At 30.9% G+C, this 20384-nt stretch overlaps 1 protein-coding gene across 4 annotated transcripts in view; it reads left to right on the top strand.

Annotated features, from left to right (window-relative positions):
* Window positions 1-20384, top strand: part of LOC140449314 (protein O-mannosyl-transferase TMTC1-like) — a 1384234-nt gene that overhangs the window by 239619 nt on the left and 1124231 nt on the right. The gene's annotated exons all lie outside the window — the stretch shown is intronic.

The raw sequence follows: 20384 nt of genomic DNA, 5'->3' as shown, positions 1-20384 counted from the left end.
AATTTCGGTAATGTATCGGTGTGCATTCAACGCTTCTCTATCAATAAATACCAAATCAGTATGGCCCTCGAATGAAGCCCCTGCGCAAAACATTATCGAACCTCCTCCAAAAGCAACACGTACTCGTTGAACATAAGCAACATATCGTTCCCCACGTCTTCTGTATGTTTTGATGCGACCATCTGAGTCATAAAGAACTGGACTTATCACTAAACATCCTGGACTCATCACTAAACAAAACATTTTTTCAATCTTCTATCCTCCAATGCTCGTGGTCTGTAGCAAACTGTAGTCGGCGTTGTCGATGTGCTGCTGTTAACAAAGGTCCTGTTGCTGAACAGCGAGTGCTTAGACCAAATTCCCTCAACCTTCTTCTTATGGTAGAAGTGCTTAAGGTCCACCCATGTGCATTTTTAAAATAGTTTTTTTAAAGTAGTAGTTTTTTTTAGTTAAATTAATATAATTTTTTTAAATAAATATGTAGGATATTTTTTTCATCTCCTAAAAAAACTTTAAAAGTGGATATATCCGGTTTTGCACGCGAGCTCCTCAAATTGTCTTTACTTAGTAACTAAAAATTTATTCAATACAGACCCTACACAAAAATAAAATGATTTAAAATTAATAAATTAAAACGATGTTTTAACCCATATTATTAGTACATTTGAATGATTGACTTCCGGTCTATTACCTTTAACACTGATTCTTCTTTAGTAACTCTGTCGAGCTGGTAGTGACGTTTTTGAAAGGGTCGCAGAGACTAATCTGCACTCGTTCTCGCCGGGTCTCTATTGTTCGCCTCCCTTAATTAGAATTTATGGCAATATGCATTTTGCATACTGAAATATTTGTTGCAGCATGTGCTAAATCCTCTTTATTTAACAATTCTCAGAGAGCTGGAAATAACCCCTCCATTTATATGCAATACATATTTCCTGGTAATCATGACCGAATGCAGGGTGAGGCTCGAAATACCATAGTTTATTTCTCTGAAGCGATATTTAGCGACTTGTTGAAAATATAGAGGACAATTCGTAATTTCGTGTTTTGCTGTTCTTTGTGTATTACGATTCAATCTTTTGGCATAATGTTAATTAGAGACGGACGACTCGACACTAGGAACGGATTATTCTGAATAAATCTCTCTTTGAATTATGCTGCTGGCTTGTGAAATTAGTTTAATGGAGAATGTAAGTGGAGCTCGTTCTTAAACGACAAAATGAGATAATAGTCGAACGTCTGTACTTAATTTGGCTTAATATTCTTTCGTAGACTATTTTTTTTAAATACATTCTCATTTATACTAGACCTTTTATTTAATTTGTAATTGGTTTTTTGTTCTTCTTCTGCAAGCTATACATTTTCTAGACATTTGAAAATTAATTGTATTTGTATTAATTGTATACATTTTACGGTAAATACATTGTTATGATAGGAAATCTGTTTACCTGTTGAAACCCAGTGGAAAAGAATAACCAAATTTAAATATAGTAATACTCATGGTTTTAAGGATTTTATTTCTTAAATGCGACAGGCGATATCAATAGATATAATAAATTTTCTTTTCTTTTTAAAAATGTAAATGTATGTCCTTTTTTTATTAGAAAGAAACATTGCCGCATCCACCAACAGGTTATTAGCGGCGTTACTCAGTAAAGAAAACTTTAAATCTGATACAAAATATTGATTGACCTTAGGTAATTTAATAAGTTTTTTACGTGACAGTTTTCTCCTAATAAATCTGGTAGAGTATTTGGTATATTGTTTATTAAACGTTCTCTATGGTATTTTGGACACTCAATTGACAAATGGACGATGGTAAGAAGCGTAGCGCTTAGGTCGCACAGGGGGCGTTCACTGGCCAAAAGTATATAAGAGTGTGCGATCTTAGTGTATCCTATACGTAGGCGCGTTAGTACCGTTTGAATAAACAGCGTACTAGCACTAGTTTTCCACTGTCGTGTATCTGGTTTTAACGATCTTAATTTATATTGTGATAGAAACCATTCGCGTTGCCACTGACCAATCACTTTTTGTTTAAAAAACTTTTTGAGATCTTTACATACACCCTCAAGCACTAATTCAGATTCCGCACTTGTTGCTGTATCACGAGCACTACGTTCTGCTTCTTCATTGCCGATAAATCCTATATACGATGAGATTCATATAAATTTGGGAGTTATGTAATTCTCTTGGGAAATTTGTAGTTCAGTTTTTACTAGTTGCTCCAAGGGCTGTTTAGGATACAGATGCTGTGTTGCAAGGAGATCAAATCTGAGCGAGTCGATGAGAAACAGAGGTTTTAAAATTTTTGAGAGGTTTGCATGTTTTAGAGCACGGTACAAAGCAAACAGTTCAGCGGTAAAAACACTTGATCTAGGCGGTAGTTTAAATTTGAAAGTAGACGTTGGAGTAACAAATGCACAACCAATGCCATAATTAGATTTAGAGGCATCGGTGAAGATGTTTGTGCAGGTAAGGTAGTCTCGTTCAAGAATCTCGTTTAGTTTGTTTTTGATCAGTATGTTGTTATTGCATTTTTTGGAGAACTCTATTAAAAAGATATCGCAATTTGGGATGCTTATTAACCATGGAGTCGGATGTTGGATGTTACAGTGAAATACATCTGGGATTATTGTGTCAAAATTATTCAGAATTGATCTTTCTCGTTTGTAATAAGCTTTTACAGTACAAAGTTAATTAAAGAGAAAGTCAAGATTATTTTTAGAAAAAGTATTTTCTATGAGTGGATGATCCTTTCTGGCAGCTAAAGAAGAAGCGTGTAAAAGTGTTGAAAGTGCCCACCTATACTGAAGTGATGATTCTTCAGTTTCAGAATATAAGCTTTCTATGGGTGAAGTGTGAAAAGCTCCGAGAACGATACAAAGTGCGGCATTGTGGATTGTATCTAACGGTTTTAAAGCACCCTTGATTGCGGAAGCATAAACAACTGAACCGTAATCGAGTTCGTAATCAAGTTCGAGGATCTAATTAGTGTTTTATACAGAAGGAGTAGTGTAGAGAAGTCGAAACACCAGAAACGATTCGATACGGTTTTAAGTAAATTGAGTCTTTTGGTATATATCAAAGACCAACCTTATATAAAAGTAATGTCGTTTATGAAATACCGTATTTAGGATGTCAAAATAGCTACATTGGTCAAACATCACAATGGCTAAAACAACGCATCACACAACATAAAAGTGATTGCCGCTTGGGAAAAAATACTTGCGCAGTGGTTGAGCACGATGAAAACACTGGTCATATGCTAGACTATAACAAAGCTCAAATTTTGGCACAGACTGATAACTACAAAAGTAGATTATTTCTTGAGATGTATTACATTAACAAAAATAAAAACACTTTAAATTATAAAACGGACACTGGACAATTAAGTAACATATATTGTAACATATTGAACAAAATCTATAAATATTCAAAATAGCCAACATTCATCTTAATAACAACTAACCTTAATAATTCATCAAATATTATTCTTCTAACTTTTTTTTATTGTTAGTTTTACTTTTACATTTGAAATAATTTTAATTTTTTATCGTGTAGCTGTAACGAACGTGCTTAAGACAATTTAATCTTGACATTCAATATTTCAAATACTTCAATGTCAGTTTTCATTTGCGAAATCTTTTAAATTCTGTGAGTGTTTTAAAATGTATTTGTACGCCATTTTTTGTAATGTTCAAATTGTTTTAGTTTACTCCTGAGGAAACTATTAAATAAATGGCGAAATATTGAGTATCTCAGAAAAAAGAAAGATTTTCATTACAGACCACTTTACCCGATAATTCGAACGTATATATATATATATATATATATATATATATATATATATATATATATATATATATATATATATATATATAAATAAAGTTTTATTTTGAGGTTGCAGTCATTAATAGGGCAGGAAAGTAAAACTCTTTATTCTTTAATCAAGCTTTCGCAAAATTTATTTGCTTCTTCAGGATATGCTAAAATATGGTAACAGTAAATACAACGAAATTAGAACTAAATAGCATTGTATAAAACTAGTAAAAAAAAACTTACAACATGAGGTTAATCCATTAAATTTTCAAATTTGCAAAACATTAAAACAACTTATTTTAAAAATTATACAGTTATGTAAGTACAATATTCCAATTTAATTTAATTTTGTAAAAATTCATTTTGACATTGATTTATATATTATCAATGTCAAAATGAATTTTTACAAAATTAAATTAAATTGGAATATTGTACTTACATAACTGTATAATTTTTAAAATAAGTTAAGTTTTAATGTTTTGCAAATTTGAAAATTTAATGGATTAACCTCATGTTGTAAGTTTTTTTTACTAGTTTTATACAATGCTATTTAGTTCTAATTTCGTTGTATTTACTGTTACCATATTTTAGCATATCCTGAAGAAGCAAATAAATTTTGCGAAAGCTTGATTAAAGAATAAAGAGTTTTACTTTCCTGCCCTATTAATGACTGCAACCTCAAAATAAAACTTTATTTTACATAACGTGTCAGTCAATAATACCTAACTACTTTATATATATATATATATATATATATATATATATATATATATATATATATGTATATATATATATTATATATATATATATATATATATATATATATATATATATGTTAGTTTTGATATTTCCGCGGGAGCTGTATGTTATATCAATGGTATTCCGGGTTTGACTCCGCGTTAAATGTTGTTGGTTTTGATAAAAACCATTTTGACGACGTTTCGGCAAGATCTCACTTGCCATTTTCAAGTCTCTCTGGATGGTCTGCTTCTTGTCGATGTTCGAGTGGAAGTGACGCTACGGGTGTTAGGCAGCTGGCTTTTGTAGTTACTGCGTGTTGCGCGCGCTCTTGTAGTAGGTCCGGTGCGCAGGTCAGTGGGCGGGGTCTTGGTCGATTCCATTCTTGCGTTATTCTTCGGGATAATTGTTTTCCATGTTTTTGGCAATCTTTGGGCATCGTCTCGAGAATTTAAATTATTTTCTTGTTTTTCTATTTCTATTGCTTCTCTGATAATTCGTTTTCTCTTGTTTTCGACATTCGCTAACATTACCGTATGTTTGAGGTCAATTTTGTGTCCTGTAGCTAAAGAATGCTGGGCTAGGGATGACGTTGTTTCTTTTCGTTCGATGGCATTGCGATGTTCTTCTTGTCTTACTTGGATCCTTCTATTTGTCTGTCCAATATAGGCTCTATCGCATTCTCCACAGGGAATTTTGTATACTCCTTGGTTTTCTAGGGGAATCTTTGTCTTGGCAGATGGTAATATGTTCGCGATTTTTCTGTCGGTGTTGAAGACAGTCTCTATTTTGTGTTTTCTCAGGACCCTGCTTATCTTCTCTGTTGTGCCTTTAATATACGGTAGAGTGGTTTTGGCAATCGGTTTTTCGTCTTCTTTTATTTCTTTTGTTGTTTTTAGTGGTCTTCGTGCCTTTTCGATTCTGTGTGTGGAAAAGCCGTTGTTTTTTAACGCTTTTGTAACTTTCTGCATTTCTTCTTTCTTGTGTTCTTCGTCTGTTAGTCGTTCAGATCTTATAGTCAGAGTTTTTATGACTGAATTCAATTGTGCAGGATGGTGGTGTGAATCTGCATGTAGGTATCTGTCAGTGTGAGTTGGTTTTCGATACACTGTATAAAGAATAAAGTATAAAGAAAGAAAACGGCAACATTGGATATACAGTGTATCGAAAACCAACTCACACTGACAGATACCTACATGCAGATTCACACCACCATCCTGCACAATTGAATTCAGTCATAAAAACTCTGACTATAAGATCTGAACGACTAACAGACGAAGAACACAAGAAAGAAGAAATGCAGAAAGTTACAAAAGCGTTAAAAAACAACGGCTTTTCCACACACAGAATCGAAAAGGCACGAAGACCACAAAAAACAACAAAAGAAATAAAAGAAGACGAAAAACCGATTGCCAAAACCACTCTACCGTATATTAAAGGCACAACAGAGAAGATAAGCAGGGTCCTGAGAAAACACAAAATAGAGACTGTCTTCAACACCGACAGAAAAATCGCGAACATATTACCATCTGCCAAGACAAAGATTCCCCTAGAAAACCAAGGAGTATACAAAATTCCCTGTGGAGAATGCGATAGAGCCTATATTGGACAGACAAATAGAAGGATCCAAGTAAGACAAGAAGAACATCGCAATGCCATCGAACGAAAAGAAACAACGTCATCCCTAGCCCAGCATTCTTTAGCTACAGGACACAAAATTGACCTCAAACATACGGTAATGTTAGCGAATGTCGAAAACAAGAGAAAACGAATTATCAGAGAAGCAATAGAAATAGAAAAACAAGAAAATAATTTAAATTCTCGAGACGATGCCCAAAGATTGCCAAAAACATGGAAAACAATTATCCCGAAGAATAACGCAAGAATGGAATCGACCAAGACCCCGCCCACTGACCTGCGCACCGGACCTACTACAAGAGCGCGCGCAACACGCAGTAACTACAAAAGCCAGCTGCCTAACACCCGTAGCGTCACTTCCACTCGAACATCGACAAGAAGCAGACCATCCAGAGAGACTTGAAAATGGCAAGTGAGATCTTGCCGAAACGTCGTCAAAATGGTTTTTATCAAAACCAACAACATTTAACGCGGAGTCAAACCCGGAATACCATTGATATAATATATATATATATATATATATATATATATATGTATATAATGGGCTGGCTTCAGATCAGGAAGATCAACTATCTTTTTACGATTACCCAACTAATAGAGAAAAAGAGACACGAAACCAAGCAACACACCTCCTAAACGTTAGTTCTTTGAGAAGCATACGACAATGTAGTACAACAAAAACTATGTAAAGCTTTAAAAAAAATAAAAATTAACGAAACTTCAATGAAGGCAGTGCAAGAACTCTATAATAACAACATAGGTAAAATAAAGATACGCCAAGAGGTATCCAAAGGGTTCTACCTAAAATAAAGTAATCGAAATCGTGTTGTTTAATTTACGATTACTGTGATTACCTATTACTGTACATAAAATAACAGTGAACACGGTCACTGTTTATAATCACCGTTACTTAAAAACCACGGTGTCTGATCACTGTCTGATCACCACTAGTTCGTCTACAGTTCTCAAGGTTGATTTCCTTTCTCCTTTTGTATAGTGGAATTTGTTCCAATCTCGTGATTGTGTAGGCATATGTTTTGTACTCTTTTTCTACTGTATCTGTTTAGGCTTCTATTCTTTATGAAGTTTTTTTGTATCTTTCATATTTTTTTTGGTATTATTAATATAATTTTTTTTTGGATTCTTTGGATTTTTTTGGATTTTTGGTATTATTAATATACATAATGTATGAGTTTTTAGTATTCTCTCTTTATTTGATATTGTTCTGAAGCTATTTTCTTGTGGCATTTTAAATTAATTAATATTTAAATGGGAATAAGCCACAATTAAAGGTTAAAATACATTTATTGACGTTTCAGTTTCCACTTCGGAAATCGTTCTCAAAATACAAACATTAGTAAATTAAACAAATGAACTATCTTATAAGTAAAGTCGTCCCAGGAACGCAACTCAACAATATTGGCAATATCATTTTAAAGTCGTCTACTTTAAAATGTATAATGTATGTCTGAATTGTCAATATAGATGAGTCAGATAAAATTAAATTATTAGAAGAATTTTTCACTAAGTAACAAAAACAAAATTTGTTTAATTTACTAATGTTTGTATTTTGAGAACGATTTCCGAAGTGGAAATTGAAACGTCAATAAATGTATTTTAACCTTTAATTGTGGCTTATTCCCATTTAAATATTAATTAATTTCTCTTTATTTGATGTTAGTATTTTTGTTTTTTTTTGAGTTGAACTGTTTAAGACTTTGAGGATGAGAATGAATTTGGATACTTTTGTATTCCTTTATTGTTCTTTTTACATCCTTATATTTGTGCTTTCTTACAGTATTTTTGATTATCCTAGATTATACTTGTTTCGTTAAGTTAGTCTTTATTTTATTTCAGTCGGTGTACATGACGTTTAATGTGACCTACAGAAAGTTAATTAAACGATAAATACCAAAAGTATTAAAAATAAACTTCTAGTATATCTAACTAAATTTTTTTTTAAACTTTACTCTATGTAACATTATTCAAACTTACAACCGCAATCAAATACCTACCATAATATTACAAAATCCAAGCGCATTTCCCGTACACGATAACCGCCCATAAACACTGTGCAAAAATTAAGTTCAGCTTGTACAATAGCCAATTACGGACCCCGTATATAGGGCATGGAATCATGAATTATTTTTATTTCATACTAGAGTTCCTCTCCTTTAGTGCCTGCCCGAAATGTAAGTGTTTCACTGGCAGCCATCCAAATGGACTCTAAACTTATTCGCTACTCCCTCATCGAGTATGTCTGCGGTAATTGGCGTTTAATAAAAATATATGAGGAGACGTTTTTTATGGAAAATCTCTATACAATGGGGGTTTTATTTGAATTTTTAAGTAGCTAAAGTTACAAGTATAATATAAGTATATTTTTTATTACAATACGGTTCAAATAAAATATATGAGCAACGTCAAGATAACGATGAATAGTAAAAAACTAAATTAGTTTTACATCGTAAAAACGCGTATAAACGTTTTCTTTTAAGATATTAAGTAACTGCTTTTTACAAACTTGTTTTGGAGATTTTTCTTTTTTATTTATATTTATGCAAAGAGTTTTACGTTGTAATTATAGAAATAGGTGTACAAAATACGTTATCGTATGTAGTTGTAATGCTCAGTTTTGTGTTTAGTTACGCTCTCGTTCATATATCGTAAGATGTAGCAAACCCTTTAGCAACTACTTCTATGGAAAGGTAATAAAGAAGGCTATTATTATAATTATCTTTATTCTCTTTTGAAGTCTCATCTAAGTAACGATTTTGGCTAATACTTGAAGTAGTTACTACCTGAGTTGAAAGCTGCAGGTACCTTGCCGAAAAGTCTTCAAAAAAATCGTTTTATGTAAAACCAAAATTATCTAACGAGACACCAAACATGGAAAACCACAGATAGTATATATTGCTTCTGCGACAATTTCCAAGTCTAACATAATTAACCTCTACGGGAAAGAAAATTTTATGAGATATCAGAACACTCTAAAAGCTACGATCGAACGATTGAAGCAAAGTACATTGTTTTTTAACCTTACGCTTTTACAACGCTATTGTGACGAAAACATTAGGTATACTAACTTATATGAAGCTTAGTTTCCACAAAAACAACTATATAACCAGCAAAATCTTAAGAAAAGCAAGCCTAGCGTTTATTAGACAGTCAATTTATGACCCTAGATAAGATATTGTTAAAATGAATTAACAATCATTACAACTGCACCTTAAAATCAATATAGTAAATAGTCTGACACTGTAGAACTTTTTAGTAAGCTCACAAACTTTTGAACAGAAACAGACTCTGACCTCACTAAGAAAAAATAAATCAAAAGGTTTGAAAATTCATTACTACAACAGCTCTAAAAGAAGAAATAAATACCACAAACAAACCAACAAATTAATTTAAAACTGTTTAATTCTGGCTTTGGATGAAGGCACAAATATGATCCTTTTAGACTTTTAGAAGGTTTCAATTTTGCTGTAGCACTTTCAAAATTCTCGTAGAAAATATCAATAGCGAAGTAGAAACTACTATTACTAATCTGCTAGCAAAAACAGCCGAGACCATACGCCAAGCCGTATCAAAAATATTAAGAACTGCCAAACCTCCAAAGAGAAATTAAACACACGAAGAAAAAAAGCAATAACTAATTTAAAATAGAATAAACAAATCGTATTATTTCCAGCTGATAAAGGCAACGCTATGCTGGTGATGAATATTCAAGAATACAAATTCAAAAATAAACGACATCTTAAATGATACAGAATATTAAAGAATCTCGTCAGACTCTGCAACGTATCTAGAGGAAGTAACAAGCCAAGAGTAATCTTCGGCAAATAATTACAAAGTCGGACGCGCGGCAGTAATTTGCTTTTTCGACCCTTTTTTAATTATCCATCAACTGTATCGTTACTTATTTTGTCAACAGATTAAAGGGCATTATTAATTTAACTTATTTTAATATATTGTACAAAAAAAAATTAATTAGTTTGATCATTACAATATCTACATAGAATATTAGATTAAGAATGTCGTTTACAAGTGAATGCACTACATTTTGAACATTTCATAGACGTATACGATTTAATTTTTTCTCTGTAACCTGTAACAATTGCAGCATCTACTACGATTAGCAAGATCGTCGTCTTCTTGATTAGGAACTGGTTGCTTCGGAATCATTTTGAACAGAAACTCGCTTATATCACGTAAAAGTATTTTTATTAGTGATCGTTTATGAAGGTTTTGTTTGATCAAGTTTATTGCAAGGTTTTTGAGCAAATATTATCTTTTAAGTGATTTTCCAGAATTTGCAACAGAATGTAGAACAAAAGCATTTATGCCGCCACTATTCATTAAATTATAAAATATTACACAGCCATCTTTTCGTAATTTGCGAAACACTCTCATGATCATAATTTATCCATAGCAGGAAATTCTGTCGTTGTTATGGACAATGCGTCATACCACAGTCGACGGTTGGAGCTATCACCAACGAATGCCTGGCGAAAAGGTGAAATAATCAACTGGCTCTCTCAAAAAAATATACCATTCAATGACAACATGTTGAAAGTACAATTATTAAACCTCGCGAGGATACATATACCCGTTTTCAAGAAATATGCAGTCGATGAGATGGCTTGTGCAAACAACGTAATTGTACATCGCCTCCCTCCTTATCATTGTCAGCTGAACCCTATCGAGCTTATATGGGCTCAAATAATAAACCAAGTGGCAAGGAAAGCTTGAGTTTTAAAATGGAGGAGGTGAAGTCCTTGTTAGCTACTGCCATACAAAATGTCACACCTGAGTCTTGGAAAAATTGTATAAGACACACTATAAAAGAAGAAGATAGAATGTGGGACTTGGACACAAGAGTGGACATTTCGGTTGAACCATTTACATTATCAATGTAAATATTAGTGATCGCGATACCTTTTCATCAGCCGACGAGTCGTCTTCATACGATGATTAATATTTTAACTTCCTGTAGAGGTCGAACCATTTTATTAAGATTACTTTCGTATGTAAGTAAGTTTGTTTTGTTAACCTAGTTTTCAAACTAAAATACATTTTGTACCAATATACTTTGCTCTTAAAAAAAAAAAGAATACTTCTTATATATTATGTATATTCGATTCGATTTATTTTATTTAATTATAATATATATGTCTGAGTGTTTATATGTTTACTAAAAGTAAAAGTTCACTTCATGTAATCGGAAAGTTCAGAATTGGATTTTCATAATTATGTAAATTAGTATATTTAAAATATAAGTAATTCCAATGAAAAGAAACCTTTCATTGAAATAACAGCAGGGCAAATCTCTCTATCTGCCTTTTTGATAATTAATTTTTGTAATAAACAAAAAATGTCATTAAAAAAAATTATAGTTTGTCATTAAATGTCATAGAAAGTTTCTTTGTCTCGTATGTTTTGTACAAAATTATGAAATTTGAAATAAGTGTTTTTTTCGTGATAATAAGTATACACTTCAAAGTTAAATATAAGTCTCATATCATATTATGTATGTATGTATGTACAGCGTTAACAGGCCTTTTAGGCCCATTGCTGGATGGATAATTTCCATCGTTTTCTATTCTTAGCTAACAGCTTCCAATCTTTGATTCCCATCTCTCTGACATCTTCCATCACTGCATCTCTCCATTTCTTTCTTAGTCTTCCTCTCTTTTTTTTGCCCTCAGGTACTCTCCAAGCAATATTCTTGACTAGTCTATTACCTTGCATTCTTTCTAGATGGCCGAGCCATTCTAGTCTACGTTTTTCACCACTTTTGTTATTGTAGGGTTAGCATACAACTGATACACTTCTGCATTAGTTCGTCTTCTCCATTCTCCCTCTACTACTTTTCCACCAAATATTCTGCGAAGTATCTTTCTTTCCCATGCTTCCAATGTGTTCTGTACGGTTTTGTTCATAGTCCATGTCTCGGCAGCGTATAGCATTGTGGGTTTAATTATAGTTTTGTATACTCTTATTTTTGTATTACGAGATATATCTTTGGCCTTAATTATTTTGCTCATGGCTCCAGCACACCTGTTGCTCTTGGTCAGTCTCAGGTTGATTATATGGAATTTGAAAGTAAGTGTTTTTTTGTGATAAGAAGTATAAACTTCAAAGTTAAATAAGTCTAATATCATATTATATTAAGATTAATTTTTAAAAGTCACTGCAACAGTGTAAACGATACGTTACTGAATGCTAAGCTAGGAAGTCAATGAGCAATTTATCTCTCTCTATATTATGACAACGTTGATCTACTATTCCTTTCTACCGGACCTAGAATGCGATGTTGTCATGTATGACTTTTACAAAGAATATTATTGTACTTTAGATGTTTTCTATATATAAGTATTTTATATAAATATAATATTATACATAAATATTGATGTTACTAAATGCATTTTATTATGTACATTAACAAATACAAAACGATCATTAATATGATAATTTTGCTGCATGTCAATGATTAAATGATAAATTGCTAGAATATCTATCATTACAAACTGGCAACGATGTTGTTGGTTTATCGCATTAACAGTTCGGAGAATTTACTGCCTATAAATTTGATTCTCAAATATAGATTGAACTGCTCTTGATTTACGTGGAAGAAATTTTCAAGGAATTTTTCTCTTATTTTTATTTACCAAACTTTTAAGTCTTAGACATCAAAAAATGACATCAGTTCTATATTATCCCTAGTGGGAAGTTATCCAGATGTCCAAAACATTACGGCATACCCAAGGAACATAACGCAGAATTACCGTTGCGGCCGATAGTTAGTTCTATCGGAGCAAGCAGACTCTTACGTTAGGAATGCAAGCCACTATATAGAGTGTGTAAAATATGTGAATGTTTCTATAGACTATCATTCTAAATTAAAAGAAAAATATCCAATACCACAGAATGCTCTAAATCTAAGAAAACACTGCTAAAATAACACACATTTTATCTGAAAAGAACAAAGTTATAAACAAGGGGAAGGAGCACCAATGAGATCATAATTGTCAAGCCCTTATCTCCTGCCATACTGCTCCGATCAGACACCAGCAAATTCTAGTCTAAGCCGCATATTCGTTTTAGAATTCTGAACTGCTGCATTAGCTTTTTTATTGTTCTGTACACCGAGCCAGAACTTGAACCCACATCCACTAAACCATTCGACAGTAAAGCGAATGAGAGTCGGCCGCCTGGCCCGCTTGGATGTCTGACCGACGCCATATGTGGTATATTAAACCTAAAAATAAATACTATTACAAGAATTAATAAAAAATTTCAAAATAAAGAAGTCTAAAATAACTATATTTATGATATGTATTATGAAATATATGCATATTTAACGAATTAGTAGACAAGCTGAAACATAAACTTTGCTGGTCAGTCAGTATTTGTTCGAAATAAATGTTCTAAGTCTATAAAGAAAAATTAAATCTCAAATAGTAAGAAGATGGAATCGAAAAACCTTCGATCCTCTTCTAAAGTGGCAACCCAATCATACGACACATGACTACTGTATCTTTTAAGAGACAGTTTACTTTAATTAGTTCTTTATCTTTAGCGTTACAAAACGAAATATTTTGATAAAAGTCGAAAAGTAAAATAAATAATTTTAAAGTTGTTTCTTTTTGTGAGAATATCTGAGATACATCATTAAGTCGTAACTTAAAATAAAATAATAGTCATCAAATTTGAATTTATTGTACTTTATTTACACATATTTACATTTTGTATAATTTATTAAATTAAATTTAAGTTAAACCTTTTACCTCGTCAAGAGCTCATCTACGAACCGAATTACCTATAACTTATATTCTTATTGTATTTCGAAATCTTAACCCACCAAATTCCATTATCTAATTCATAACGTATTTCGATAGCCACTTTTCCTTTATGTTCTAGCCCACCTTAAGTTCGAACTCATTATTCAAATTTTCTCTAACAATAACTTATACATTATTTCGTGTCTGGAACGACAGCGAATTACCCGAAGTTGCTTTGTTTGGTGCATTCGAATCCGTGATTAATGTTTTATATTTCCATAATCTAATTTATTTTCTTTTCTGTAAGGATTTGCCAACCGAAATGTTAACACCGTCGACGAGGCCTTTCGCGGCCTGTAACTTTCTGATTATTTCGCAAAAGGCGATGCGGGTGTTGTTTGTAGGTTCGTTTGGCGAAGTAAATAAATTACCAAAAGTAGGTGGGTGTTTGTGAAAGGATAATTTTTAATAAAAGAATAATCACCAGAAAAAAGAACTGAACAAAACCAAACAAAATAATCGATTGGAAACTGTAAGATAAAGAACTTGTAGACCACACACAAGAAGGTCACACATTTTGTAAAAGATATAAGAAAATATATTCATTATTAAACTTAATTGTTTATCAAAGTACATACTACTGCTGTTTAAAACATACATTTTTAACCCAACTAATCAATTTACGCTTGTGTTGGTGTTTTCTTGTATTCCCTTTTTTTATTTTTTATCAGTTTATTTATACAGTTTTTATAATTCTTTCTTTATAAAGATTCTACAATGTCGTTATTTTATTTAACACTAAAATCCCCAATGAGTATATTAAATCAACCTACTTATTATTCCTTAATAACTTTAGAACTACTGAAGCATTACTAACTCAATCTAGTAAAACTAAAACTATAAAACCATTTTTTCAAACTGTATATTCTTTAGACAAGTGCCAAGACACTAATCCAAATACCATCACGCTTGGGTTACTTAGAGCAAAAGAGTTAAGGCTCAGCTATTATTTTTCTAACTGTGTGTTACCTACAGTTGCAATTTAAAAAATTATTGTATTTCGAAAATATAATAAGCAAAGTAACGTGCTACAATTTTAATTATACTGAACAAAACTAATACTCCAGTCACTGTGGAGGAAAAGAGGTCAATACCTCTAAATTTTTTATAACTGAATCGATTTTGCTAAAAATTTGGAATTAGGCTTATCTTACCTCCCTCTTCAAAAGTTATATATGCGCTAGGTGAGCTTTTTATTTTTAAGGGGTGAAATCACCCCTTATTAAAAATAATGAAAAAAATTTATATTAAAGCATTTTATGGATTTAAATCGTGTTAAATTAGGTAATTGAAATATTGTCAATTATAATAATGGATATTGTGTACATTCTCAACCCTTAAATAATCTTAAAACCACCCCTTTTAATAAAAATGATTGTAAAAAATCGTTTAACAGGTTCAAACGCATTTGTAGTGCATTTATATCATCTACAATGTAATTCTCTGCTTATATAAAATAATTTTGGCTAATTGCAACACTTCAACCCTTAAAAACTACCCCCTATGTCAAAATATATAAAAAAATCTTTTTAAACAACTTCAAAAGTTTTTAATGTACATTTATATTCAAAAATTCCTTTCTTATCAATAAAATATTTTTTGATTGGTTGCTTATTTTCAATCCTCAAAACCACCTCTATGCTTACCAAACAAATTCCCCTTTGGTAAATGTCTAAATAAAAAAATTAAGTATACTCATGATGTTTTTATTGTAAAAAATTATGCATGAAAATACTTTACATTAGAAAGTATACAAAATATATTTACAAAAATAAAAATTATTTACAATATATCAAATTATTCAGTGTCTGAAACGTCATTCTCGTCGTGTTCTAACTCCACCTCTTCGTCTATTGCAGGACAGTTTTGACAATTGTCGCCAGAGCATGTTCCACACGTAGAATTGCAAAATAGACCTAGTCTACGACAGCCACACGCTGAGCCGCAACCCTTTTGCAAAAAATCATTTTCAATAGTTCTTCTGGTGCAGGTGAACTTTTCATTTTTATTGGTTGTAAAATATCATCACCCTTGAACCATCCCCAATCCGTTATATCAATCTCTTTGTTTCCAAGCCATATCTGAGTTTGTAAGTAAACTCTTTTGATATGCTCATCCAGGGCACTTACAGTTGGTACAAGAGATGATAATTTAACTGTACTATTTTTAGTTGTGGCTTTAATAAAGGATTCGTATCGCATTTGTTCAAGTAATGATGAATAATCTTCGACCTTATTCATTTTGTTCATGTGGGTGTCTTTGGCAAGGTCATACAGCAAAATTGTACAGTATCTCCCAGGTTCTAAAATGTCTTCGAGATCTGAAGTACTCCTGTCATTGGCACTCATTGGCGGCTTGCCCACGCAACTTCAAAGGAGTGTCGCTTCTCTGTGTTCGTTAGTTCTCTGAAGCGGTTGCTCAGTTTAGAGGTGCCTATATTATATACATAACATATATATATATATATATATTGATACGATTAGGGTTTATAGAAAATAATTTATAAGTTATATACTACATAATATTAGATACTTGGTTGTTTTAAATAAGTTATATACTAGAGAATTTAATAAAAATATATTTATGTGAGGGCATTTTTAATAAATTAGCATATAATAATTGTAAAAATATAATAGAAAAATATAATAAATTGTAAAATAATAGATTTAAGTGAGCCATGTGCCTAGGCAACCAACTATACATACTCCAAGTGTCAAATTAAGAATCATAATACGAATATAAGTGGGGTTATTATAATAATATATTGTTTGAAATGTGTATTTTATTAAATTAGAGTGTTAGTTACTAATTTAATTATATATTCTGATCTGAAAAGCCTAAATGTAAACAAAATTATTAATAGAAAAGAATGGAATTCTCTGGATCTCCGGAGATGGCCATGTTTGCGAAATGGTTTGTTCCAGAAAATTCAGACAAGTATTTGATAGAACAAATTGGAACATGATATCTTACGAGATGGTTCTAGAAATCCAGAAACATATAAATACCCGTGATTTGGATTCAAGATGGCAGTTTTTAGCAGTTTTATCATGAAAGTTAGTTAGAAGATAGATACATTTACTTAGTGAAGTCAATTGTTCAGAAGTTTTAGAAAGTTTTTAGTCTGAAGTCAGGCAGTTTTTAAGTTTTTTAGTCAGAAGTCAAGCAGTTTATTATGAAAGTTAGTTAGAGTCAGTGAATCAAGTACAAATAGTCCAATAGTTTAATATAGTGAGTTAAATGAAGATTAAAAATTATGCATATAATTTAATGCACATTTATAATTATACACAAATAATTATTGAAGATAAAAAAAGGTATATTGGAAGAAATTAAATTATATTATGGTTGGAGATTAGTATAAATCAACTTATAATAATTGGATATTGGTATATTGAAAAGAAGAATAAATATAAATGCTGTTTGCTGGTTTGGTTGGTGGTGTATAGATGCTGGTGAAGAAAAATATATCTTAAATTGGTAGAAGCTGATAATTGAAAAAAGTAATTTCACAAAAAACAAGGATAACTGAAGTACGAAGACATTCAGTGGTGATTAGAATCTATATACTTAGTGGAAAATAGTTCATTTAGGCATTCAGTGAAAGAAAGGTACAAAATTTTGTTAATATAATTTAGTTAGTGTCATAACAATTTCAATTTTGAAGATAGTTTGTTTAAATTTTAGATTGTCTATAGAATTTAATTAGTTTTATAAGAATATCAGTTTAAAGATAGTTTATTTTAAATTTACATTGACTAGGTTAGATATATATGTGTGTTTCATAATAGTTATAATAAAGATAATTTAAAAAAGTACTTACAAGCTAATTCTTTGAGAACCGCGATAAAAACCCTATATATTATATTATTAAAAATACTCATTGCTCATCATTCAAACAAAAAACACATCATAACAATTTGGCACCCAACGCGGTGGCTCTCTATTTAAAAGAATTAGTTTGGGAAGATAAGTGCTCTCATATAATTAAATTAATTATCAGTAGAAAGGAAAAATAATAGATTTTATTATTAATTATATTTGAACAAGTAAAGTCTCAAAATGTCTCAAGGAAAGAAAGGTACAAGAAGCAAAAAGAATGAAGAAGATGTGGAAGTAGAAACACAACCTATACAAGAGGAGAGTTTAGTTCAAGTTCCACAAGATACTGCAGAAATGAATCCAGAAAGAGAGGAAAATGTCAATATGGCAGCTTTGATGTCATTAATAATGCAGATGAACAAGACAATAGAAGAGAATTCAAAAGAAATCAAAGAAGACATAAAAAAATTGGAAGAGAATTCAAAAGAAGTCAAAGAAGACATAAAAAAATTGGAAGAGAATTCAAAAGAAGTCAAAGAAGACATGAAAAAAATAGAACAAAAAATGGAACAGAATTCACAAGAAGTCAAAGAAGACATGAAAAAAATGGAACAGAAATTGGAAGAGAATTATAGAAAATTAGAAAAGAAAATAGAAAATAATAATAATAAAATTGTAAAACAAATGGAAAAACAAATGGATAAAAAACTTGAAGCTGCAGAGAAAAAAGTAGCAAATGAAATAAAAAGTATACGGAATGACTACAAGAAAAGGATAGACAATGAGAGGACAGAAGTAAAGAGGATTATTCAAGATAATAAAATAGATATAGAACAGAAAATAGAGTTACAGAAATGTAACTTAGAAGTAAAAATTAACGAAGACAGGAGAAACACAGAAGAAAAATTAGACGATATACAACAAAATATCCAAATAAATAGTAATCAAATAAGAAATGTGGAACAGAGAATAGATGATATTTCACAAATGAGAGACATGGGGAGACCTTACTTAAATTTAACAAATGAGACTGGGATTAAATTCTCTGGTAATATAAAAAATTTGCATCCTAGAGTATACATAAATAGTTTAAAACATAAATTAAGATTTGTGAATAATATTAATGATATTAAAGATTATATTAGAATGACATTAAATGACAATGCAGCAACTTGGTTTGCTAGTATTGAGAATGATTTAGATAATTTTCAAACATTTGAAAATAAATTTTTAAATTATTATTGGGGTGAATTAGAGCAAGCCAAGTTTAGAGAAATTCTATATTTTGGAAAGTATAATCAAAATTTAAAATCAAATATGGTAGATTATGCATTGAAATTGATAACAGTTGCAAAATATTTAGAACCACCACTTAGAGAGGATGAAACAGTCTTAAATGTATCTAGACATTTTGATGCTGATGTTGTGCAAACCGTAACTGTACAAAATATTCAAACAATAGATAGTTTTATTAATTTTATTCAAAGAATACAAAGAGGCAATATGACAAGTAATAATAACAACAGAAAAAACAATAATAACTTTCAACAATATAGACAATTATATAACAATAACACTAGGTATGGTGATAATTTACAAAATTTTAATAATACTAACAGTAATCCAAATAGACAGAACTTTAATAATAATACTAGTTATAATAGACAAAATTTTAATAATAATACTAATTATAATAGACAACATTTTAATAACAGTACTAATAATAATAGACAAGATTTTAACAATAGAAGAAATACAGAGCGACCTAACTATAACAGACAGGTAAATTGTATTCGAAGGAATAGAAGCTGCGAAGACAGGGAACGAAATAGTACAAGGCAAGAAAATGTGAGTAGAAGTCATAGTAGGGAAAGACATAGGACATCAGATCCAAGTGGTCAGATACAATCTGACAATTCTAATAATCAAAATTTTGTGCAGTAAACTTTCTGAATTACAAGTTAGGCCATTGCTATTATGAAAAACCTTCTGAATTTATTTCTTTAGATGAAGAGAAAATTATTGAATCTATTAATTTAATTTATATAAATGCTTTGGCCAAAAATAAAATGATTAAAATTATGATAGATACTGGTTCAGAAAGTACTTTAGTCTCGGAGAATTTTATTTTTAATACATTAAAACTATCAGATATAATAAAGATTCCAAAAATTAAAATTGTTGGTGCAAATAATAAGAAGTTGGGTGAAATTGATAAACTAGCCAATTTTAAAATTAATATTCTTAATAAAGAAATTAATATGCAAGGATTTATTGTCAAGGATTTATGTGTTGATATATTAATGGGAAATGATGAATTGGAAAAGAAGAAAGTAAAGATAGATTTTGAAGAAAAAATGGTAACTTTGGAAGGGCAAATAATTAAATTTATGCAGAAAGATGAGGTGGAAGAAGGAATAAGAGTTGATAGGATATTATTAAAAGAAAATAATGATGTTTATGAAGAAGAAATGTATTTTGATGATAGGGAAATGTCCCAAAAGAATGTAAAGAATAATT

The sequence above is a fragment of the Diabrotica undecimpunctata genome, chromosome 1 (genome assembly GCF_040954645.1).
Source record: "Diabrotica undecimpunctata isolate CICGRU chromosome 1, icDiaUnde3, whole genome shotgun sequence".
In the NCBI taxonomy this organism is placed as follows: Eukaryota; Metazoa; Arthropoda; class Insecta; order Coleoptera; family Chrysomelidae; genus Diabrotica; species Diabrotica undecimpunctata.
This window is presented reverse-complemented; position numbering and strand designations above follow the sequence as displayed.